Source organism: Thunnus maccoyii, chromosome 23 (genome assembly GCF_910596095.1).
Source record: "Thunnus maccoyii chromosome 23, fThuMac1.1, whole genome shotgun sequence".
In the NCBI taxonomy this organism is placed as follows: Eukaryota; Metazoa; Chordata; class Actinopteri; order Scombriformes; family Scombridae; genus Thunnus; species Thunnus maccoyii.
In genome coordinates this window covers 23,969,708-23,995,487 of record NC_056555.1, presented here as the reverse complement: position 1 = coordinate 23,995,487, position 25,780 = coordinate 23,969,708, and the positions used below count along the sequence as shown (strand labels likewise).

The window sequence follows — 25,780 nt, the reverse complement described above, 5'->3', positions numbered from 1 at the left end:
ATCAGGAAACCACAAAAAGCACGTTATATCCCCTTTAAGAAGCCCTATATTCACTGTCAGTGTGTAATGTGTTGGTTGTGGCTCGTAGTGATGAACCTACAGAGAATTATCAGAGACTCTGCAGCTCCTCTCGGCTTTATAGAGCTTTATAGTGAGTTTCAGCTCATTGTTTATCTGTCCAGCTGCAACTTTACTGTTCTGGTTCAGTGATCAGTGGTCAGTGATGTGTTCTCTACTTGTTTCTGAATAAGACTAGCGGACAAAACATCAGTTAATGCAGGTTTAATTAGGTAATGAAGGAGAAATTCAGTTGCTTTTTGTCCTTGTCCCTGTAACTCCTTGTCCTGCTTGTGTTGGTAGAAGTGAGTGTAGAGTCTCACAGTCAGAGTGTGGGGTGACCCTTTCATGTTTGTTCGGTCGCTGTCGCGTGAGTCTCGGCTGCTCTCTGCGTGCACAATCAAGACAGAATAAACAGGAAGTGATGGCTGCTGGTCTGTCCTGTCCTTGGCTCTGCATCCTCAGCATGTGACTGTGGTGATGGAGATGGCCTGGAGTGTGTGTGTGAGTGTGTGTGTGAGTGTGTGTGTGTGTGTGTTCGACCAGAAACCAGTAATGTCTCAGAGCCTGATGAAGGCAAGATATGCTGAGAACAGTTAGTGAATAAAGCTTGGAGAAGAGTTGTGCTGCGTGAGCGTTATCAGTCAGACATAGTTGTGTAGAAGTAGAAACAGAAAAAGGAAACATTCTGGTTTTAGCAGCAGTTAGCTGTTGACCAGTAACTGTGACCAGTGCAGTGACTGTAAATCAGATTCAAGAGCTTTTACTGTCACAAGCACAGCAACACAGTGAGAGGCAACATTTCGAGCTCTACTGTAGATCCCATTACAGTACAAAATAAATATTTACAACTATAAAAAAAGGAGAGAGAGAAGAGAAAGACAAGAAAGAGACAAAATTCAAAAAATATAAATATATGCAAATATATATTATATCATAGTGCAGTACTGACAGATAACTTCACACATACAGATACAAAGCTGTTGTCAGTCTTTGAATCTGTAGCATCTGAACTGCGTCACTGCTTCGGGTCATAATTTGGCCACTAGATGGCATCTGTCACTCAAACATAACTATTGGTCATTTTTTTTGGGCGACTAACATTACGACCTCTTGTTTTGTCTCGTAAATCAGACAGACTTGGAGCTGCTTCTGGCTCAATTTCTACAAAAAAAAAAAGTTAAAAGACTTATTTGTATTGTAGTATTACCCCTAAATTCCACCGGGCGCCGTGTTCCTGCTCCGACGCGGCTGCCGGAGCTGATCGCAGCCACTCTAGTCAATGTATCCGATTCCACCGGGTGCGCCGCGGTGCGTTTCAGAAGAGTCACAGAGGTGATAGGTGCCTCGTCTATTTTTTACGGAAGCCTTTAAACTGACTTTAAATGGCGGATGGCTTCCCCGCAGTGAAGACGCTCCGCTTCTGACACGCTCCCGGTGGAATAGTGCGCTGTGCAGAGGACGGAGCAAAACCGCGTCGGAGCCGGAACGCGGCGAACACGCACCCGGTGGAATCCCGGGATTACTAGTAAATGTGTATGTAACTAAAGTGGACTTGTTTGTGTTTTCTTGTGTTTGCATCTCAGTCACCTTAAAAGACCTTATACCCTTGCAAAATCATAATTAAGAATTACAATCATAATTCTACTTGACCTCTCTTGTGTGTCCAACAAGGAGGACTATTTCCCTGTTAATATACTTACTCTAATATGAGTTATATCATTGGACGAGTAATTTCATGTTGGAGTTGTGCACAATAATAATTCATAATTCCTCCCATAAAATCATAAAGATATTTGAGTGCACAAATTCCTACAGTATGATTAATTCCAGCCTCACTGACTGAAAACAAGGCCTCAGTTGTGGCAGTTTAGACTCTGGATCCATTAAAATTGGATATTGTGTTTCGGCGGATATGATAACGGTTGTAAAAGTGAGCTAGTTGCTATGAGGAAATAAGAGTCATTTGGATCTTTTAAGTTTATCTTGTAGACTTGGACACACAGATGATTTTATATATTTTGTTATTGCAACAAAAGTTTTGTTGTTTCTTTGTGTTTCTGCAGGGGAAGAACGACGATGAGCTTTTCCTTCACGGCGCCTTGTCAAACCAAAATACATCCCTGCTACGACCACTCCTCCTCCTTCTCCTCTTCTTCTTCCTCTTCTTCTTCTTCTCCTTCTTCTTCTTCGTCTGATGAAGGTGAAATAAACTCTGGATGAAAACACACTGACACTCATAGGAAACACAGAGCTATGAGACGCCTTTCCATTACAAGAGGACATCCTGACTGATTTTTTTGCACAGAGCAAAAGTGAGGAGGACTCTGAGGTACGACAAAACGTTACTTGAATCATCTGCTACGTGTATTTACAACATGTCTGCTGGCTAACAGAGTCCTCCATGTATTCATGAGTAGATGTTTTTTGGGAGACTGCTCCTCTTGCTGTAGAGAAAAAAGAACTTGTAAGTCCTGTCTGTACGTTGCATATCATATTCAAACCAAAACATATTATTGCATGCTTGGAAAGTAGAGCATGTAAACAGAAGAAAAGTTTGACTTTTGTGACAACGGCTCAACCCAGCACAGCGAATCTGAAATATGGGAACAACAACAACAACAGCTCATCGATATCAAGTTTATTGAAATAATTCTGTTTTAAAGGTGGAGTTAGTTGCAAAATCTATATTTTTTAAAGTATCATACTGTATATGTTTTATATATGGATAGGAATTGGTTAACCTTGTGAGTTATTTTGTAGATTTTTAACATTTTTGCTAATATATTTTGATTTTTATGTTGATTTTTTTTTGCCTTGGTAAAAACAAAGCAGCTCCAGTGGGCAGCTCTGATGAAACGTCTGCCTGCCAAAAACACTTTAAAAAAAAAAAAACAACAAAGATTAAAAATGTAAAAGAAGAATGTTGGGAAATTTAAACAAAAGACAGTCGAAACGCATTTATCGCAGACATTTGACATCTGATTTTTTTTTGTTTTTAAAAAAAAACTGATTTTGAATGTTTCTGATTGTGTTTGGGGGTTTTTGATCAGAATGCTGTATCTCTGTTATATCAATAACATCTACCTCAGTGTCCGCTCATTAACGACAGAAGCTTTAACACCTGAATGACGTTGGTGTCTTTCCATTATCAGACCTGGGTTGAGTTTTTAAATGCCTCTCTGTAATTATCTGGTGCAATTAAATAAAACCCAAATGCTCTATAAACTGCCATTTAATAACAGAGAGAAAATCCAAAAAAGGTAAATGCTACAGATGCTGGTAGAGGAAACGTATCACCTACAGTAATACATCACCATATTAAATAGGGTTGAATATATATTGAAGCCAATATTGGCCTTTAATTTAATATCAGATGTCATCCAGCCTGACTGATGCTACAGCAAAACAGCTTAGAGCCTGACATGTTGATTTTCTTTGCACATTTTATTAATTTATTTGTGAAATTGTGTCAAATATGTGTGTGAGCGAGTGTGACTGTTTATAATTTAATTGTTGATTTAAGGGCAATAATGTACTGCAGAGTGGGTCAGCCTGTCTTAAAGAACTGCTACACCTAAACCTAAATAACTAAATAAAAGGTTTAATGTCGGTTGATGGTCTAAAATGTTGAAAAGAATCCAGTTTTGTGGAGATGCTTAAAGCCTGTAACTTTTAGGCACAATATTGGGGACATTTAAAGGAAAAGTTTGACATTTTTTTGGGAAAATCTTCTGTTGTTTTCTGTCACCCCCAATGATGTCCCCGGGTCCGGGACGCATTTAGCCTAGCTTAGCTTAGCACAAGAGGGTGCACAGGGATGAAACTGATATCCATCTTCTCATCTGACCCTGGTAAAGAGGACAAAACAAACATATTTCCCAAAAATGTGAGTGTTAATGATCATCCTTAAACCTTTGTCCTGGTCTGTAAAAAGTTGTATCCATCAAACTCTTTGCATCTACTCTGCAGTTTGGTCTTTGTTGTAATTCTGCTTTGCTTAAGCATAAAAACAGCCAAGGGATATTTCTGTTTGACAGAGGCACTGATGAGCTGTGACTGGGCATTAGTTGTGATGATTAATGTGTTCTGCATACTGTATGTGCAATAATAATACAGTATTCCCCCTGTGAGAGCAGAAACGTCCTGATGACTAAAGAGTCCAGTCAGATTACCACATATTTAACCGTCACTTCACCACATGAAACATCCATCGTAACGTCTTGGAGGACGTTTTCATGCTGCTTCATCATCAGCTGCAGAGTTCAGTTCAGGCTTGTCACCAAATTATGTCATTTTCATGCAAAAATAAGAGAAAGCAATAGTGTGAGTGATTACTGTGCTCTGGGAACTTCAGTGTAGAAGCAAAATGCATTTTAATTTCTTTTTTTTTTTGTTTTTTTTTATTTCCAGTTACTGTTGCCATGTTTAATTTGGCAATTTTCAATTGTGATCTATTTTTGATAAAATAAATCTTTAATGCTGATTGGTTTCAATCTCCATGTGTTTCAGACAACTTCACATGCAGATGTGTCATTTTCTGTTTTGTGTGTGTGTGTTTTATGTGTCATAATCATTTCCACAAGACAGCAAGGATGGATTTAAACTGTGTGGCCACAGTGATTGTAAATGTGTGTGTTGTTGGGATAAAAGGCCATCACATCTGTGTTACCTTCATCCATTCATCCTCGGTTCTTCAGTGAACTTGTCAGAGGAGAGGGAGGAAGCAGGGTTTAAAGTTTTAAGTCTATAAAATTATGACAGTGATCCTATTTAAAAAAAACATAAACTACATGAAGGAATCATCAAAATGATGGGCTGTAAAGTGAATTTTCTTTTGAAAAGCAGACATCTTTCTCTACAATGACAGAGTACCAGTCAAAAGTTTGGACACACATAGTCATTCAAGGGTTTTTCTTTATTATTTACAGAGTAGAACAACACAGATGACATCGAAACTATGAAATAACCATAGACTGTATAAAAATATGGACGTAGTCACCGTGACGTCACCCGCTGGTTTCTGAAGAGCGGTTTTGAAGCTCAAAGTGAGCCGCTGCCGCCGTCGCCATCTTGGCAGTACGTGACTCTGCCTAACTCCCAGCCAATCAAAAATGGGCAAAGAGGCGGGCCAAATGGCTGAAACAAGCCACCTAGCGGCTGGTGGACCTGTCACTCAAAGCAGCCATGTCCTTCATTATGCAGAACTTTACGGCTTAATAAAATTTAAACGGATGAGTTATAAAAAAATTCACCCCCCGTACAGTTGTCATGAAAGAGGAAATTAGCTACAGAGACCAAAACCGTTGTTTGTACCAGGCTGTAAACATGTTTATTTCTGCTGTAAAGTTGGGCATTTTAACATGGGGGTCTATGGGGATTGACTCACTTTTGCAGCCTCAAGTGGTCGTTCAAGGAACTGCAGTTTTTGGCACTTCAGTATTGGCTTCATTTTACAACCCCGGAGGTTGCCGCTTGGAAATAACACATATGAAATCATGTAGTAAACCAAAAGCATTCCATGTGACGACATCATGAAGTTAGTTTAGATATTGCCAAAAGTGTACAAAGCTGTCATCAGAGCAAACAGTGGCTACTTTGGGGAATCCAAAATTTATAACATTTTTCATTTTTTTTAAACACTTTTTTGTTTACTACATGATTGTGTGTCCAAACTTTTGACTGGTACTGTATAATTGATGCCCCTTACAGAAGGTTTCAGAGCTGCCTGGAGGTCATATGATAGAAGAAAAACCTGCTGTGGAAAAATAAATCGTTAAGGGAATTGTTAAGTAATTTAGTCTTTCAAACTGAAAGACAAATTAAGGCTCCCATAACATCACATAAGCTATGCATGAAATTATTTTTATGTTATGTTTTCTATTTAATGATCTTGACATAATCAAAAAAAAGGCACACTATCTGTCCCCGTAGGATTATTGGAAGGTTTAAGGGAATCTGAGTTTTCAGACAGTGCAGGCTGTTTTAACTAACAGTATTACTTGCTGATGCAAATGCGACAACGGTGACATGAAGAAACGTCAGCGTGTTTTAGAGTGTGTTGAGATCACAAAATAAAACGGTCACGGCCACGGTCTCTACAGGAGTTTTTCAGAATATTCAGAATTTGAGATTATTGAGACTTAAAGATAAAATAAACTAAACGATTATGCTGTTATTGGAAAGTCTTGAAAGATTCAGATAGATAAATATTCACACCACATACTAAATTAATATCTAAAAAGTGTTGTAGGGATGGCCTTTTGGCTCACTTACATCCACAAATTCTTCCCTGTGACAACAAATCCCTCAACCTGAAATGATTAAAAGATGCCACTTGAAGGAATCGTACATTTAAATATACGTCATGTTTTGAATGCGGGTTACACTTGATCATTTCACTTCATCACAAAGTATGTTGGAGGAAAAAGTCTGTGTTGTTTGTTGTTTTGATAATATGTCCACTTCTGAAACCAGACCTACAGCTAGGCATTTTAAAAATAATACGTAAATACAAGTGTTATTTAACATGCAAACTGTGAATATTCATGTCTGAAGGGGTGCAGAGTTTGGAAAAGTTGTTGAATTTAAATGTTAGGTTGTGTTGTGAAATGCTCCATAGGTTAACCTGCATATTAACTGCAAACAGAAAACCAGCAGATTACTACAGTTATTCATCAATAAGCAATAATGCATGAAAAGTACAATATCATCAGCAAAGGTGATGTGTTTGGTTGTTCATATCTGTACATAAAACATTAATAGTGCCTTAATTACAACCTGGTTCAGTTAATATCCCTGTCAAATGCATCTGAAGTACCATAGAAGAAGAAAGTGTGTATTAGCAATGTAGGGATGCAATCGGCCGGTTGCACATAGAAATAATGTATTGCAAATTAATGTATTGAATGTACAGTGAGAAGTCTTCCTGGTTGGTGTTTTGAGAGAAAAAAAATGACAAAAAAGTGAAAGGAAACTGACAATTATATAGAAGCTCAAAGACGTCAAGGTTGCTGATAATTTTTTGTCACTGAATAATTTTGTCATTTTATGGTGAATTCACTTTTTTAATAGTTTGTTACTTAATCATAAATCCCGTTATTATCCTGTGCACACAAGGTCTATATATTGCTGTAAAATATATATAAAATATATTTAATATAATTTTTGGGGAGCCGTAATCTCCAGATAAGTTATAAAATAAGTTATGAGTTATGAGTTTTGTCTGGATAATTGTAGAAAAATTTGAAATTTGGCACCACAAAAACATGATACGGTACGCTGAGATAAATTCTGATGTTGAGAAAAAGGCCTAAAAATTATTTGCAACAATGTCCGCGTTGAGCTTCTGTAATTTAATTTTCTGACGTAGATTACTGACGTTCCTCACCTAGTCAGCTTAAGTTTTTCTTTGGCAGCTCATGAGAGTAAAACTCATCATGTCTTCACTTTGGAGGTTTTCATGCAGTCTACTGTTGTTTACATGATCACATTTTTTCATTTAAAAAAGTAGAAAAATTATCCTGTTTTACCATGTGATGTACCCAGAGCTTTATTTATTTTATTTTTTTTACACCAGTGTAGTGCTATTATTTGAGTGTTGGTGTTAAGTCATGACCAAGGTTATCTTTAAACTAAATGAAAGTTAATTAAAATAAAGTGAAACAAGTCTTTTTCTTAACCATAACTACACTTAAATTGAAATTACATCATATGAAACCAACTGAAATAGTGTTAAAAATGAATAAACCCCATAAAATACTTTATTGTCATTTAAAAAAAATATTGTTAAAACTAAGCTGATGTTGAACTTTAAAGGTAATTTTGTGAGCTTGAAAACAGTAGTTTGACAACTCAAGGTCCACTTACGTACTATTCATGGTACTTTCAACCACATCTCATAGTTATGAAGCTCCATAAAAAGCTAATAAATGCAACTTACTTAAGTGTTTTGTCTGAGTAAACTGATGTTGTCAGGAATAGAAATACTAAATGAAAACCTAACCTTATTATTATTATTTTTTAAATGTTATAGATCATCAGCTTTATTTAAAGAAGTGGAACTTAAATAACCTTGGTCATAACATTTAATTTTGATAGAAGTGTCTCATTATTATGCAGGATAAGCTTCATGATTACATGGCAACCAATTTTCTTTTTTTTTTTTTTTTTTTACAAAAAACGGTTACATAAAAATAATACACCTTTTTTATTTTAATCATTTAGTGTTTTAAAAATTTACTAATTACCAAATCTTGTCCAATTATTTGGGATAATCTGCTTCTACAGTATTACAGACATTTTGAATGACTTTGTGGCAGATGTGAGAGGCTGCAACTAACAATTTCTTACATTTCCTATTTTAAATTTATCGTTTCATCTGAAAAATATCAATAATAATGATGAACACCCACCAGAAATAGCAAGATTGAAATGTCAAAGTGACAAAAGTAGTATGAATTTTAAGTTACAATGATATTTAAACCATTTCTTTCTTTTTTTTTTTAAAACGATGCTGTTAAAATCAGAGGAGTGAAACAAGACTGAGAGAAATCCTGCAAGAAAAAATAAATATGGTAGATCATTAATGGCATGAGTGTAACAAATGCAATTTGTCTCAATGTATTTGAGGTCAGTCCTGTATTCATTCACTGAACTGTGAGTTTCATTGTGTTTTCCTGCTTCTGCAGTTCTGCTGATACAACTGATACAACTGTATCAAAAAAAGAAAAAAACAACTAAATTTTTGTCTGCAAAACCTCAACTTGTGTGCTGAGTGTTTGAAATCTCAAAGAATATATTTTATTTTTGTTAACTTGAGTATCTGTGTGTTTCCTTGTATGGCAGGTATAAAGTTAAATAACAGAAAAAAGAGAACAAGTCTTCATAATGTAATATATGTATGGCTTGGGATCGTACATACTGTATATGCACAACAGAGTCATTCTGAATACTAGTTGTGACTACGTTTAATGTGGCCTTTTATTTCTCTGTAATGTACTGCAATGTTGTAAATGATTTGTATAATATGACATAATGTATATTAAAGTTAATGAGGCTTTATGTTTCTACCACCTATGTTTAATAAATAAATGAACTGTGCTCAACTGTATAACATGTTCCCTTTGTCAATACATTAGTGAAGATGTCATGTTAAAGAGACGCATTTCATTAAGAACACATTGTTCTTAACGGTAAATACTGTTGCTTGAGTGGCTTTTGCAAGCAACCCAGTCGCCAGAAGAAAACGTTGGCATTGAACGTTTCTGCAAACCACAGAAACGTTGAATATCTACGTTTCAACACGTGAATTACGTATCATATCAACATTTCTACTAAGGTAACATATTAACATTTCTGAAATGTAGATATTCAACGTTTCTGTGGTTTGCAGAAACGTACAGTACCAACGTTTTATTCTGGCGACTAGATTGCTTTTGCAAGAACTGTAGTATGGTCCACTTTTCTGACACAAAAGTGTGTTAGCATATAAGCTGCTTCTTTTAACTAATTTTCACTCAGAGCGAGAAGCTAAAAGTATCTTCTGTGTAAAAAATCTTCACAAACCACACAAAGAGTGAAATGTCCAGGTATTACTGGGCAGACATAAATGTATCCTCAGTCTTTTATAAAGACGTAACATTAGTAAAGTGTGGAAAAAAAAAACAAAACAGAGTAGGATCCAGCTTTATGCTAACATTAAACAGTTAGCTAATATGCTGGTAAAGATGAGCTTGTTGTATTTGGTGGTTTTGTGTTTGTCAGTGGAGTTTTTAAGGAGTTAAAAAATACTAGAAAATAATGTTTAAAAAAAAATCTATATTTTACGTATAGGTTTTAAAGGCAGTATAAATTTAGACACATAAGTCACTAAAATCAACACAAAGGGTTTATGTTTTTAGTGTTCACATGGTTTTAAAGGCTTAACATACACTCACCGAGCACTTTATTAGGAACACCTGTAAAATCTAACGCAATCAAAGACAATCTGCTATAAATTCTACTTTTACAAAGTGTATACAGTTTCAGTTACAGTTTTCTCATTAACATACGCAAGGGGGCCAAAATATTAGGAACACATTTCAATATAATGCATTGCAGTACATCCCCACCATAAACATAAAGTATAATTATCATCTTTCTGAGAAAACTGATTTTTTAAATTTGCAGAAGTATACTATTATATATGTGTTATAGATAATATTTATTCTTATATGAATATTCTCATTTTTATGTCACTAACAGTTTGTACATTTACTGAGTTAATGTAAGATAAACACATCATTGAAGCAATGAGTCACTAGTTTTTAGTTCAATCTGTTTGTACATCTCTCTCTGTGCAATAAAGATTTCCATGTTGAAACTAAAAGCGACCTTCAGGGAATCCCTGCGTGCAGCAGGCAGCGACCGTGGCTTTGTGTGTGTAAGAGCTATTTTTAGAAAGCTCCTCTTTCTTTGAGGGGATTCTGGAGTCTATTTTTGCTGAGAGCCCTGGTAGTCTGCACCATTTAACAACCTCTAAATGACAAAATGCAGCAGTTTACCCGTCAGTGCGTGACAGTTTATGCAATTAAGCCAGTGTAGGATATTAGCTAATACTGCCGTCATGTGCATGTGTGCATGGACTCTATAATGAAGCTGACATGTACTGAGTTGCATTTTCTTGCCTCCCCCCCTCTGGCTTTGCTTGCTGATGGTATGATCCAAAAAATTATAAAAATAAAAATAAAATCCCCACACTTTCTGGTAAGAGAGGAAGCGACCTTGCTTTGCCCCTCAGCCTGCAGAAAAACAGATCAGCGTTCATACCACTGTAGATATGTTCAGCTCACAAGTAAGACAGAAATGTGGCAGATAAAAGACAGTGAAACACCTAATCTGCTGCTGTGACAGCTCTATTAGAGCTTATTATTCTCTATTAATATTTTTTAATGTAGGATTTTATCAGTATTTTCAAGGCTGATAACAATTAAAATCACATTTACATTTAATCTTGGTAAAATCTGAATTTAATAAACAAGAATTGTGTACTTTCATCAATGTCTTTTATTTATTCATTTATTTTTTTACTTACTTCCAGGCTGTGTGATGTGTCTCTATTAGTAGAAACATTTGCTGATTCTGCTGTAAACTGTACTGAAACTTTTTGATAAGTTGGAACATTAAATTTTTTTAAAAAAAGGAAAGCTGTGCATATTTAGGTTCAATGCAAGTATTTAACTTCAGAGCTGATCATGACAGCAAATAGAGAAAGTACACATGATAAGTGCAGTTCACAGATGTAGTTCCCATGGTCCAAATACGGTATATAACATTTCACAAAAATTCCAATCATTTATCGCTTATCTGGGACCAGGTCACAGTTCCACAAGACTGAATAAGGAAACCCAGACATTCCTCTCCATGGCAACGCCCTCCAGCTCCTCCTGGGGGATGCCAAGGCGTTTTCAGGCCAGGAGAGATATATAGTCCCTCCAGCATGTTCTGGGGCTGCCCCGGCTAACCAGATGTCCAAACCACCTCACCTGGATTTCACAAAAATTAGGGATAAGAAAGTAATTACACTTATAAAACCCCATAAAATACTTTTTATTGTTATTTTTAAGAAAAAGTTATGCCTAAATATCCCCAATAAAATTTATTGTTAAAACTAAGCTGATCTTGAACTTTAAAGGTAATTTTTGAGCTTGAAAACAGTAGTTTGACAACTCAAGGTCCACTTACTTATTATTTATTGTACTTTCAACCACATCTCATAGTTATGATGCTCCATAGAAAGCTAATAAATGCAACTTAGTTAAGTGTTTTGTCTGAATAAGCTGATGTTGTCAGGAATAGAATTTAAAAATTTAGAATTTTTAAATGTTATAGATCATCAGCTTTATTGAAAGAAGTGGAACTTAAATAACCTTGGTCATAACATTTAATTTTGATAGAAATGTCTTATTATGCAGGATAAGCTTCATGATTACATGGCAACCAATTTTTTTTTTTTTTTTACAGTGCTGACAAAAAACGGTTACATAAAAATAATACACCTTTTTTATTTTAATCATTTAGTCTTTTTAAAATGTACTGATTACCAAATCTTGTCCACTTATTTGGGAATAAGAAAGTAATTACAGTTATAAAAGCAAGTAATAAATTCTTGAGAAAGACCAGCTGTGTACAGTTAGTCCAGTAGTATTTAATCAAACAGTAAATTCTTTGGTATTTACATTTTGGTAAATGTTACGTATGAGAGCATGTTTGTACTTTGTCATATGGATCAGAAAGATTCACATGTTAAGGATTTGTGATCGTTCACATCATCTGACGACTCAGGAAGGTTGTATGATAACTGAGTTGGTCGTATATGGATTCAAAATTACATTATAATCATAAAATTTTGGTTTAATTACAGTGACGTAAACACTGTTTAGAAGTTCATAATTATGGTAACGCTGATATGACATGAACATGACAATATAATAATATCAAATAGAGCACAAATGTGCTATTTCAGGTAAGTACACATGGGGAAATACAGTTCACAAGTGTGGTTACCAAGTCCAAAAACCTGTTTCAATGTAATTTAATGTAAATGTAAATGATGCACAATTCCTCTTTTAAATCATTTAAAAAATTCACTTTTTTGCTTTTCGGTGATTCATTTATTATTTTATGGGATTTTATTCAGTTTTAACCTCTTTGTGTTTTCATAATATGTTCTGTTTTTATTGTAAAGCGCTTTGTAACTGTATTTTGAAAATTGTATTATTATAAGTTTATTATTTGATGCAAGAACTCATGGGAAATGTGGTTCACAATTGTATTCCCAAGGTCAAAGTGCTTACTGCATGTCAATATAATTTAATGTCAGGTAAATGTTAATGATACAAACCTACACAGAGAGCATTCAGGAAATCAAAATAATGGAATTCCAACATATAATGAAAGTATTAAAAGGGAAATTAGATTTTAATCCTCTTGGCAACACAAAAATAGTGTATTTTCATCCATTATTTGAATTTTTTACCTCATGCAGCATATTGCATTTTCTCTCAAATGTTCTCTCTATCTTCTATTAGTGGAGGTAGAAAATTACATTTTGATGAGCTTAACAGTCTACTACTAGATAAAATCTACATGGAAAACAGATCAAACGTATCTGCTGCTTTTAAACAACGTTAAAGAAGAGCATCCAACTCTACTAAAGGAATGCAGTGTTTGTATATCGGTCAGTCACGGATGACTGTGCACTGCTTCCCAAGTCAGCTAACAAAATGCTTCCTCTGAGGCAAACGAGAGCCAACGAGCTCTGGTGAGAAATGTGATCCACAGGGTGATGTGAACGATGGCCTGGATTAATGACGAGCGGCCACTAGCCTTCTTCAAATGGACGGGAATGTCCTTGGATTACTGGCTAATCCCAGTTGAGATTTGAGAGATGAGAGAACTTTCTGATAACGCACAGTAATGGCTGTGTGTGTGAAGCAAAGATTAGTAGTCTAACAACCTCTCTGACGTTTCACTGTGATCAGACCCTCCACTGATCCTGATTACACCTTGCACAAATATTCCCAATGCCCAAGTCAATCCACCCATTTAGAGCAAGAAATCAGTGTGCTTAACTGGTAAACATGGTTTCACACTGAGGCAAGTCAAAAGAGTTACTTTCAGATAGAGGTACCAACAACAAATCTGTTTTCAGTTTTTGGACTTTTTCTCTAATCTTTGATTTTTGCTGAAATATTGGATCATTTGAACATTTATTGAAATGAAAGCATGTGAGAAGTTTAGAGGGAAAAATCACTATTTGGTGGAGCTGTTAACAACTCATAGACATGTGAAATGTGACCCCGACTACACACTGCTTTTTGTAAGACGTCAAAAGACAAAAAGGTTGGAAACCACTGGTTTCATCTTTAACAATGTGTTGTATTTTAAAAGCTTGTTATATTATCCATTGTGTCAAATCTTCATCTGAAAAGTAACTAAAGCTGTCAAATAAATGTAGTGGAGTAGAAAGTACAATATTTCCCTCTGAAATGTAAAAAGTAGCATCACATGGAAATACTCAGGTAAAGTACAAGTACCTCAAAACTGTACTTATGACAGTACTTGAGTAAATGTAAACATCCCCATTTTGGAGATGTTTGGAAAAGGGAAATAAGATCAGTCAAAAATATCCTACAAGTTGCTGTTGGGAGTCAGCTGTATTTATTGAAGTTGAGGGCATCCTCAATTCTAAGCCATCAGGATACACTTTATCTATCTGGACCCCATCACTCCCCACATGCTACTGATGGGGTGGTGTGGGTGGCGCCAGAGTCCAATTTTGGCCGATCAGTTTTGTAGAGTTGGCCCATTTCATCTGGGAAATGGGCCAACTCTACACTCATGCCACAAATGGAGAAAAGCCTTCGGAGAACCTGGAGTCGGATACTGTTGTTCCTGTAATGGAGCCGCAAAAGGCCTAATGGCTAGTGGGAAAACCAAATTACAACCAAGTCCTGATGGTCATATTAGATCAGCTGACATCTTAATTCAAAAATCAAACCTACACTAGGCCATTGGCCTGCTTGATTACCCTACCGGATTTACCACCATGACCAGGACAGCACCACCAGGATATCTTTCCCATCACAGCAGCTGAGCTTTGGTGGGGGCGGCTGTTGTGAATTCCCTCTGTGCTGCTCAGGAAAGAGAAGAATAGAGAAAATCACCAGCTTTATCCTTTCTCCTGTAAGCATCCCAACTTTATGGAATTGTAATACCAAATCGCTGCAGTACTTTAAATATGACATTTTGATATCCTGTTTGAAAGAGCACGGGTGGAGTTTTTCTTCTTCATTTCATTTATCAAGCAGCAAATTATGAATGAGTCACTCTTAACTGTGTGCTCAGAGAGTCTGCACAAGTAGAAAAACGTTCTACTTGTGTGAAAAGTCCGCATGACTCTCGGGTGCTTTGTAAATCTTCCTAAACGTACAGAGACAAGTTAGGTTAGGTTATTTTTATTGTCCCATTAGGGGGGTTTTGTTTTGCAGCTAGGGTTCACATGAAGACAGAATACAAAAGGACAACATCAATGACACATCAACACAATAAATCGCAGAACTAGACAAGAAGAAAAAGGAGAGAAATCAGAGTTTCTGGAGGTCCTGAGCTGGAGGTTGAGACCCTGATAATACCATGACATCAAAATACATTCAACAGTAATATGATGATGCTAATGTTAGCTGAAACACCTGCTACACCTTAATGGACATTTAACAGTGCAGATAACTCAATCTCATTAATTAATACTGAACTAACTGCATGAGCACTTCCACCTTCATAACCAACAGCTTTGGTGCAGAAGAGTTGACTTTAGCTGCCCCGCGGCATTGATTCATGCAGGTCATGAGGAGGCCAGTCACTTACTGTACACATGAGCACACAGATTGCTCCACTCAGACCTCCTGTACTCCCTGCCTCTTGTAAATGCTCTCAGATTGGAGAGGAGAAGTGAAACCACCTTGGATGGATCAAATATTAATGTGGAGCGGAGCTGTGTTTCAGGAGCACAATAGCAAAGCGATCTCCTCTCTCAGCAACTCATTCAGTCGCCCAGACAGACGCTGATCAAATGTTTCCGCAATCAAAAAGTTATGCCGATGAGGCGTGAGGCGCACGAACAGAGGAATCTTAAAAATTAAACTGGTAGGAAGAACTTTGGATGGTATGTAAACAAGATCCCTGCAATAAGCATCGTGTTTCCCAACTCAGTAAACATAATTTGCAGGTTTGAAGGTAAAGAAACATCTCGGTTAAAGGATAGATTCACAGTGTGTCTTAAAACAGCAGTCAGGTGTCTATATGAACAGTGAAAGAGGTTTTCTTCACTGTAATCATTCCTCCTGTTTGTACTGGATATTAAAAGATCCTTCAAATGTAGTGATGGAGGCCAAAATCCCCTCGGACGTTGAAAGATATCCACTTGATTTGACTCATTTGGACGCTGAAGCTTCATATTAGCTTCAGATAAACTTTGAAATACATTTTTGCACAGAAGGAGGACTGTGGATTTTGTCCCCCATAACCTCCATTGTAAGGTCATTATGAAGGGATCTTCTAATGGTCAGTATGAACAGGAGGAATGATTACAGCAAGAAAAACAGGTTTCAATGGTCAATTGGGCTCCTGACTGTTGTTTAAAGGCAGACTTGGAAAATTGTGAACCCGTCCTTTAAAGCCAAAGGTGACGCTTTATTTTACAGAATCCATCTTGTCAGGCTTCAAGTTATGTGCTTGTGTCATAACTTTTTGTTTGCAGCAACATTTTGATCAGCATCTGTCTGAGTGACATAATGAGTTGCTGAGAGAGATCAGTTTACCTTTGTGTTCCTGACGCAGCGTCCTATGAGGGTTCTTAATGAATTAGATTTTAAACAATTCTTTGACAGAAAATACTTGGTAGAAAAAAACAAACTTCAGGCACTCATGCGTGGAGCAGAAATAGAAAAACTATGGGATTAAGTTAAAAAGCCTTTATTCAACATGGCTACCTACAATTAAAAAATCAGGGTACAGGCCCTGAGTTAATCCCAGAGTTTTTCCATTCCTGCTCCACGCATGAGTGCCTGAAGTTTGTTTTTTCCTTCTATGTGATGACCCTTATCTTCAAGAGCACCTGCATTTTTCTTGAGTTTTATATGATCAAGACAGTCCACGAACACACCACTACCTCTTTTTCACAAGTTTAGACAATACTTGGTTTTCAATGTGTAAAAAAAGGCAAAACTATCCATTCATTCATAGAGGAAAATATGCAGAAGACAAGAGGAGAATCAGTTTTTCTGGTTTTCCCTCTGGGAATCTTTTTGTGACACTTGCGACCCCTTTGAAAGTCCTGACCCTCAGTTTGGGAACCACTTATTTAGCCTTTAGCTGATTTCATTAGTTTGATTATTGAAGAACCTGGAGTTCTCTGAGAGTCCAGTCTGGGGATTCCACCTCAGAAATACATCAAAAAACATCATGTCATCAGCTGTCAGAGTGAAAAAAGCTGAACGTCTTTTACTTTTTATCTTCCAACGTGCATCGGGTTTGAGTGCACAGCAGCATTTAATGAGCTCCTGGCAGCGATCCTCCTGCAGACATGGCTGCTGTGCTTCTGGCTCTTTGGGATGTTTAAATGAGAGGCTCCTACACAGCTGCAGGACAGGCATCATTAACGCCATCGTTGTTTTGTTTCTTAACTTCCTGTTGCTATCAGTCAGTCTCTGTTCTGATTGGCTCACACAGCCTGCTGTACAGTTCTCACATTTTTAAGGAGGTAATGTGAGATGTGTCAGATTAAAAAGATTATCTTTGAAAACAAAGTTACATTTGAATTCAAACACATAATTTCATCCAACTGTGTAACATAACATATGTATTGATAATATATTTGGAATAATCTGCTTGTTACACGATAAAAAACCTGGACTGTGTGTAATAGTGTAACTAACACTATTCAGATAACTTCTGTTCTGATATTATATTCTTATAAACACATAATAAAACACACTAAAATGACTATTATAATGATCTAATTAGTGCTGCTGTGTAAATAACACTCAGTGTTTGTTGGACTGCTGAGGGAGAAAAGCCTCCTGTGTTCTTTCAGCTCTGTCAGTCTGTTATTTTATAAAACTGGTCAGATATTTGATAAAACGCAGGCACAAGCTGATCAGAACACAAGACATCCCCACTTCCTGTGTAGACCAGAAGATAAAAGACAAAATTACAAAGCCAGAGAACTTCCTTGTTGCTGAACACATGACGTCAATGGGAGCCTGACGGGATCATGCAGGGCGAGTTTATTAGTATAAAACCTCATATATAAAAGTAATGGAAGATAAAAAAAATAAGCTTCAATAGAATAAAACAGATTAAACACAAGAATAAAAGTGCATTATTTTATCCTCCTCACTAGAGTTAACATCATGCGTCAAGCTGTATGAAGTCAAATGTTCCACTAATTGTGTACAGGACATGTTCATGTTTTAATAATTGGTGAATGCAGGTTTTTATGCATTTCCTCCTCGTGTTCTCTTGTTTAATTCATATTATTTCTTCCTTTAGAGTCATATATATATATAAACAAACAAGAATACAGATGTTTCAGACTGTTCTTCCTCTCTGCAGCGTCCCACTACGATCTGACCGGACTGTTATTTATCCTCCGTACAGGCAGGAGCAGCCGGACTGTTAAACAGGGAAACTGTGTGTCCTCCTGCTGTGGGACTCTGTACTCCATCTATCATTTATTCATGCAGCAGATCTGAGAATCTGCTTTCAGTCTGTTCACTGTCGACTTCCTGCAGCGTTTCTGGATCTTCTCTGCTCACACGTGAATCAACATGTAGTGAGCCTCCATCTCAGCCCAGATACAGCAGTGTTTCCAAATCTGAATGTAACATATAATAAAAACAGAAGTTCTTTATGAAGTGGACAATATTATTTATATTGAGAAGCCTCAATAAAGCATACAGCAGCTATAATAATCCCATTTGTGTTTATCTTTAAAGAGACTATTGTTTTTCACATATTACCCAACGAATCACACCTCAGTATTTTCCAAATTGAACAGTGGTAGTCAGTAGTTTTGTGTCTCTTTCAGTGGAAGCAGAATCACACTGACATAGGAAACAGTCAAATAAAGCACTACACTGCTTTGTACGTTAAAAAAAAAATACAAAATACAAAAGTTGTTCATCACATTGATGCAAAAATTACATAAAAAATCAATTAAGTTGTCTTACTCATAGACCCAACATTTCCCAGCATGTGCCTGATAATACACACAGATATATTAAAGGGCTAGATACCTACAATATGTAAAAAAACAAAATTTATTTATATGATTAAAAAATATAAATCATTACATAGTCATTTTAAGTTGTCAAATCAAAGGGATATTAGTTCAGAAGAAACAGGTGTATTTTGATAGATGGGACATTAGGTCACATTCGACAGTTTTAATGCATAAATGTAGGGATGCACAATATTATCGGCACGTCTTTGGTATCGGCCGATAAAAGTGCTAAAATGAAATATCGGCGTTGGCCATTTCTGCCTTCTCCTCCGCCGCCTGACTGTGCTTCCCTCCACGGACTGTTTCACCCTGGCGGTCCCGGTGTTTCCTCTGCAGGCTCCACTTCAACTCAGCTGCCCGTCAGATCAGCTGCCTCTTCCCACTTTAACCTGAATAACAAACCTGGATCCACATGCAGAACCGGGCCTAGCGTTAGCTGGGAGGCTAGCGGAGGCTGGCTGGCTGTACCTCCCTCTGGTCATGCTGCGGCTAACGCTCCGCTAGCCTCTCAGCTAACGTTAGCCCGCGGAGGAAGTACCGGGACCGTCAGGGTGAAACAGTCAGTGGAGGAGCTGCTGTGTTCGGCTGCAGAGATAGGAAACACCTTGGCTGACAGGATGTACCACTTTGTTTGGAATAAAAAAAATCTTTTTGGTTTATAACGGCGGTTGGCAACCAGCGTATTAGGTGCACTACCGCCACCTTCTGCTCCAGAGTGTGGACCAGAGATTAAATCCTTCACATTAATCCTGTCTGTCTAATAAACTCAAAGAAAACTCTACTGCTGCTCCCACTTGGCAGGTTCATTAAAGTTTTAAGGCTTCCTAAATTCTTCCTTCATATATTGTCTTTCTTGATCATACTTAGTTCAATCTATGCTGCATGTATAATAGTCTCCTCAGCCAGCTGGAAAAAATATGTGCATATATCGTATCGGCAATCGGCCACAATGAGTTGGAAACATTGTCATATCGGATAACGGCAAAAAATCCAATATCGCACATCCCTACTTAAATTGATTTCATGTGTGTGAGTATTCTTAGAGCATTACCAGCTGCGGAGCTAAAAACGTCAACTTTGTCCTGAAGGTGGCGCTTGAAGAAAGGCCAGAGGTCAAATGAAATCTAAAAGTTTCCTCCTTTAAGGAGCAGGAATGTGTAGTTAGGTTTTTATATTTCTTGAGAAATCTGTAATTGTTGATCTTACATGAGTGTTACATAACATATCGACAATAATTTTATAGATGTACCTTTTCCCTGCCCATCTTCCTCGGAGGTTTTCCTGTTATCTGAAGACAGCGATCAGTTGTCAAACCTGCCAGCACGTCTCTCCTTCACCCGCTCAGCTTGCACAGAATCTCCTCTGGCATCAATATGTCACTGTGCTCGCTGACTTACTGCCATCTTAAGTGCTCCTATCGATCAGCTCATTGACAACGTGTCCCATTTAGGTCAGTGTTATGATGATGAAACTGCTGTTTGGACATTGATGCTGCCAGCTGATGTTTCTTTATTTACACTGAACCTTGAGAGCGAGCCGTCGTCAAATCACGTCCTGCTGACAGATCATAAAGAATCTTATCCAGACAACAAAACATCTCACTGCTCCCTTGAGTCAACTGTGTCAATAACACAGCATATAAAACTGCTCGTACGGCCCTTTATCTTGTAGCCTCACAAAACACTTTTTGTCCATTAAATACATTGAGAGCCACTAGAAACTGGAGTCAAATTCCTTGTAGGTTTAAACATACTTGGCCAATAAAACTGATTCTGAAACAGTTCCAGGAACTCAGCTACTCATGTAACCATAGCAACAATACAATACGTTTTACCAACTGACTATGAAATCAAAGATACTCACCACATTGGGAAAAGTACATTTAACAAACGTGTCAATTTTTGTGGCCATTATATAGGTGCAAAAATACAACAAGATGTTTTATGTACTCTGTTCATGTCCTTGCTTGTATACTTTATACGTACCTGTAGGATCAAAGAGTATAATCACTAGTGTGCAGGTCAGAGCTGAGTCATCCCTGGCCGACATCAAAATCTCATTCATTGAGAAATTCCTGATTTCTCACAACTGCTGACCTTACTTGATGTGCTTCATTTCATCTTGCGGACATGTACCAATGCTCTGGAAGGCCTACAGGATACTAACCCCTACATGCACTTGCAAATACAATATTAAGTTATATGAGAGTTCAAAGATGTCCAGATATGAGAAAATAATGGAAATAATGGAATATGTAGACAAAATGTTTTACTTTTACAAGAGAAAAGACTATGATGAGGAAAATGTAGGTCTGGTTGACCTCCCCATCTTCAGTAAAGAGCAGCGCACAGTCTCTTACCTGACCGTTTCTATGGAAACGAGATGTTTGGTTGTTTTCAAGGGAGGAAATCAGGTGAGTCCATGTAAACATTGAATGGTAACGCAGGAGTTCACTTCCTGTTTCCAACTGTGAGACAATTTCAACCCAAACCATGACCACACGGCAGACATCAAAGCTTCTATAAGTCTTCACATCTTATTATTTTAATCTTATTGAAAAGAATGATTGATTGATATTTCGAGAGAGAAGATGAGGCTTTTTGAATGGAGCCAGTGGTTGTTGGTGCCACTTTAAGGTACTTCAACCTCAAGATGTGGTAATTACCACTTGCTTGCCTAAACCAAACCAGACCTTAACCATAGCGTTGTCACATCGTATTTTCCAACAGTGATGTGCAACGGTTTCGGACAGTAACCTGCTGATGGGGGCGTCCGATCAGAAAACACTTGTATGTGTCATTCTGGGGTTCATGGACCTACAGTGTATTTTGTGGTTTCATTAGGAGGACTTGCAGTTTATTTCTGCTGCTACATGGTTAAACATGAACCTCATGACATCAGTATTTTCCCAGCCTTTACTTTACATCCCCTCCATCATCAGCAGCACCACTATGCTCTGTGTCCGTTATCTCTCCCCTCCCCCCATCTGTCACTTCGCCTCCCTCTCTCCTCGCTGGCTCTCCCATGACGTGACTCTAATAATAGCTCCCTGAAGTCGGGCCCCGGCAGCCCCCAAGGGCCGTGTGTTGGTCTTGAAGGGCACTGCATGAATTGGCCACGCTCCTTTCCCTGCATGCTATGGGGCTTATAAATAGCTGTGGAGAAAGAGGGGGGGATCTGCATAGGCATTATATAAGCATCCTGTGTGTTTATGAATGAGGAGGTGGGGGGGGGGGGGGGGGGTTGGTTGGTACATTCATAAGTCCGTGCTGCAGCTGCTGCTTTAAACACCCTCCTCCCACCGTTCACTCATCCATGTGTGAACATATTGAAATTTTATATGAATAAGGGATAAGCAAATACTAATTTTCTTTTATTTAATCACCTCAACATTGTGCTGGAGGATACTGTATCTGACACACTGAGAAACAGACTTTGAAATGTTGCCTGATAAACTCAGGAGGAATTCAGTTTGGACGATATAAATAAGTCCAATATAACAGCCACTGTCGCTGATAGATTTACCTAATACTCATGGAAATATATAAAGACTTTCTCCACTAGTTTAAGGTGGAGTTTAAGTTTAAAATGACAAATTAGATGTATTTATGAAATCTGTACAATTATCATTTAAATAGTAGTTTGTACTTCACTATTACAAATATTCATACATGATATTTGGTCTACATTTGGCTAAAATTAGTTATTTTACTGGAAAAATTATGTTTCTAAACTGCAACCTTAAACTAATGTTAAATTTGAATGTGTACAGCTAACATACGATAACCATGAAATTTGGGGTTAATTACTGACATGAAGCACCTGCTGTTTGGATTTGCAGGTAAAAATTCCACATTTCAGTGCCAAGTTGGATATATTGAAGCTTGCAGAAAAATGCAACTTTCCCAGTTGTTCAGCATGAGTTACGTAAATGTCAGAATATCATCAATCATTTAGTATCTCAGTTGAGTGGAAAAGAAATGTTCACTTTAGCCTCCTGGTTGTAATTCTGAGTTGGAGATATCAGGAACCTCTGAAAGCTACGGTATCTCAAACCTGGTGAAAAGAACTAGAGAAGTGTCCACAAACAGTGAACAAAATGGTTACAAAACAAAATCTAAAATCAAATCAAATATTAACTGATGAATTAAACAGATTCAGTTCATTAAAAATTAGCTACGCAGTGTTTAAATGTCAATTTTCTTTTTGTATTTCACTTGTTAATGAACCACTTCAAATATATAATATGATAGAATTAGTATTTAGATTTAATTTCCATGTATTTGGTGTAAATTAAAGTTTGGAATAATGCTCCCAAACTGTTTCAAAAGGAGGCTTTCATCAAGCTAACGTTATTTTTCAGTATGATAACATGCTAGCTGTCGTTTGCTTGATATTTTACATGCTAACAGGCTAAAGCTAACATCTCAGACAGTATCGTATACAGTTACAGTATAGTTCAGTAGCTGTATTAACATGTTAATGTTTAGCTTACACATTAGTGTAACATAACAATTTATGATTTAGCATGTTAGCATTGCTTATCTTTTAGCCAAACTGCTAGTTTTGTGGTCTGTGGTTTAACCCACCAACATTTGTTTTAAACTTTAGACTTTTAAACTTTTCTTAGGTTTATCACTTTTCCTGTAAGGTTTTATTTCTTTAGATTTCCTAAATTCATTTGACTCTCAAAACAGAAAATAAGATCTACATCATGACGAATGAAAACTGAACAAAAAGAATGAATTATCAGAGTTGTAAATAAATACATTATCAGAGTTGTATTTCCTTCACACAGATATAACATCCTTGAAAGTACCAGAGTTCTTTATTTGCTTGATGACTGTGTTTGAATCATCTCAAGTCTCAACCAGCATGTTTATTAAATTATGATTTCATGTGGTTACATTATATTTTTCCACCATCTTCACCTTCCCTCTCTCACTGTCTCTTGAGGTTTTCACATTGAGGTACGCTGAGCCGAGAGTGAGGAGATAAGAGGGATGTAGGGCGAGATGATGGCTGTGGAGAGAGTAAAGGAGAGGAGAGGGGGAGGATGGAGAGAGAGAGAGAGATGAAGTGCCCCGTGGAAAAGAAGAAAGCTTAATGAGTATGTTGCCCCTGATTCGGGCACGAGCACGAGGCAGGAGATGACAGGGCTGCGTGTTGCCACGGGGGATGCAGCGTCGGTCTGCATGAAGCAGAGGCATCCCTCCTCCTCCTCGTCCTCTTCCTCTCTGCTGCTCATCGCATGAGGAACAGAGTACAGAAGAGTACAGAGCTCAGCCACTTACACTGAACTGTGCAGCAAGACAATTGAGGGCTGCACAGGTCTGAAGATATGAGCCACAACCACTTTAACTGAACCCAACCTGACTATTAAAAACAGGAGTTTGGATTAACAGTGTTTGCTATTGCTAACGCTCAGTTTGTCTTAAAATAGTAGAGTCCTTCTTCAGCTGTTGGCTCCTTGTTCACTTGAATGAGGATAAAGTTATTTAATCGTGCAGCTCTTTTAGACTTTCCAAATGTTATCAGACTGAACGGATCAAACTCTGATAATGAAACAACGGTGTTGGCAGATGGGAAATATTAAAGTATTGCACCAGAGACAAATTATCGTACGTGAGTGGTAACCAAGAGAACTTTCAGAAAACACGTATTTATCGAGATGAACTACTTTTTGACACCACCTACAAATCTATCCACATTAAAAATGCTGATGTAGTTTATGATGCATGGAAGAGAGTAGTCTTTCTGGACTCACTCAAATAAAAATGTCCCAACATTGAAAAGCTGTCTCTCGTGCAAACTCATGCGGGAGAACGACGTCCATGCTAGTGAGTCATGTGCATCATCACAACGAGCATGATTGACTTCAAGTGAGAAGAGATGCGATAACACAGACGTAAGATCAATATTTTCCTATCCTGAGTGTTGGGAAATGAACTAAAATGAGCCAAATAATCATGCAAAGTGTCACAAAATGATCAAATTATCGTACGTTATGGGACTTTTGGCAGAGCAAAATTATTGTATCAATATGATAATTATCTGACAGTGCTTTAAAATGAGTCATTTCACTCAAAAACCTTTATTCACCGTTTTACAGCTGCTCATTTTCCAATGATTGTGCATCATGTGACAGATAGGAAGTTGTAATTACATGGTTTGGCCACTATGTCAAATTGGCTTCACGGTACAGCGCTGCTCCCGTCAACTCCCGATGAAACGGGCAGAGCAAGAACACTTCCGGCTAGCTGCAGACTTTGAATTGGAATAGTTACGAGTACACACAAGGACAGATTGTCTGATTGTCAGAAAGTCTTTTTTATTCCACACATTCTTTGTCCTTGTAAAAACCTGGCGCGTACATTACCAAGTCAACTCGACCGCCAACAGAGATGGTTGGTGCTAGATTGGATCAGCTGGATGGACGCTTTGAGAAATTCTCATGAGAGTAACCCATAGACTGTATAAAAATATAGACGTAGTTACCGTGACGTCACTCGTTGGTTTCTGGAGAGCGGTTTTGAAGCTCAAAGTGAGCCGCTCCGGCCGTCGCCATCTTGGCAGTGCGTGACGCTGCCTAACTCCCAGCCAATCAAAAATGGGCAAAGAGGCGGGCCGAATGGCTGAAACAAGCCACCTAGCGGCTGGCGGACCTGTCACTCAAAGCAGCCATGTCCTTCATTATGCATAACTTTACAGCTTAATAAAACTTAATAAAACGAGTGAGTTATTAAAAAAATCACCCCCATACAGTTGTCATGAAAGAGGAAATTAGCTACAGAGACCAAAACCGTTTTTTGTACCAGACTGTAAACATGTTTATTTCTGCTGTAAAGTTGGGCATTTTAACATGGAGGTCTATGGGGATTTACTCGCTTTTGGAGC

General features: G+C 37.6%; 3 long non-coding RNA genes across 5 annotated transcripts; 1 reads left to right on the top strand and 2 right to left on the bottom strand.

Annotated features, from left to right (window-relative positions):
- The first annotated feature begins 1,022 nt into the window (after positions 1-1,022).
- On the top strand, positions 1,023-4,543 carry LOC121891251. The gene is made up of 2 exons (XR_006094072.1): positions 1,023-1,593; positions 2,124-4,543. It is a non-coding gene; the product is annotated as an uncharacterized LOC121891251 (long non-coding RNA).
- A 6,605-nt stretch (positions 4,544-11,148) lies between these two features.
- On the bottom strand, positions 11,149-15,880 carry LOC121890443. Its single transcript, XR_006093792.1, has 3 exons — positions 15,466-15,880; positions 14,635-14,732; positions 11,149-11,582 (listed from the first exon to the last, which is right to left on the bottom strand). It is a non-coding gene; the product is annotated as an uncharacterized LOC121890443 (long non-coding RNA).
- Positions 15,881-17,388: 1,508 nt separating this feature from the next.
- Positions 17,389-22,024, bottom strand: LOC121890897. 3 transcript variants are annotated; one of them, XR_006093966.1, is made up of 4 exons: positions 21,243-22,024; positions 20,133-21,060; positions 19,935-20,021; positions 17,389-18,475 (listed from the first exon to the last, which is right to left on the bottom strand). It is a non-coding gene; the product is annotated as an uncharacterized LOC121890897 (long non-coding RNA). The 3 variants fall into 3 exon arrangements; XR_006093964.1 differs by having other exon boundaries at positions 20,133-21,350; positions 21,640-22,024; XR_006093965.1 differs by having other exon boundaries at positions 20,133-22,024.
- Positions 22,025-25,780: the final 3,756 nt, after the last annotated feature.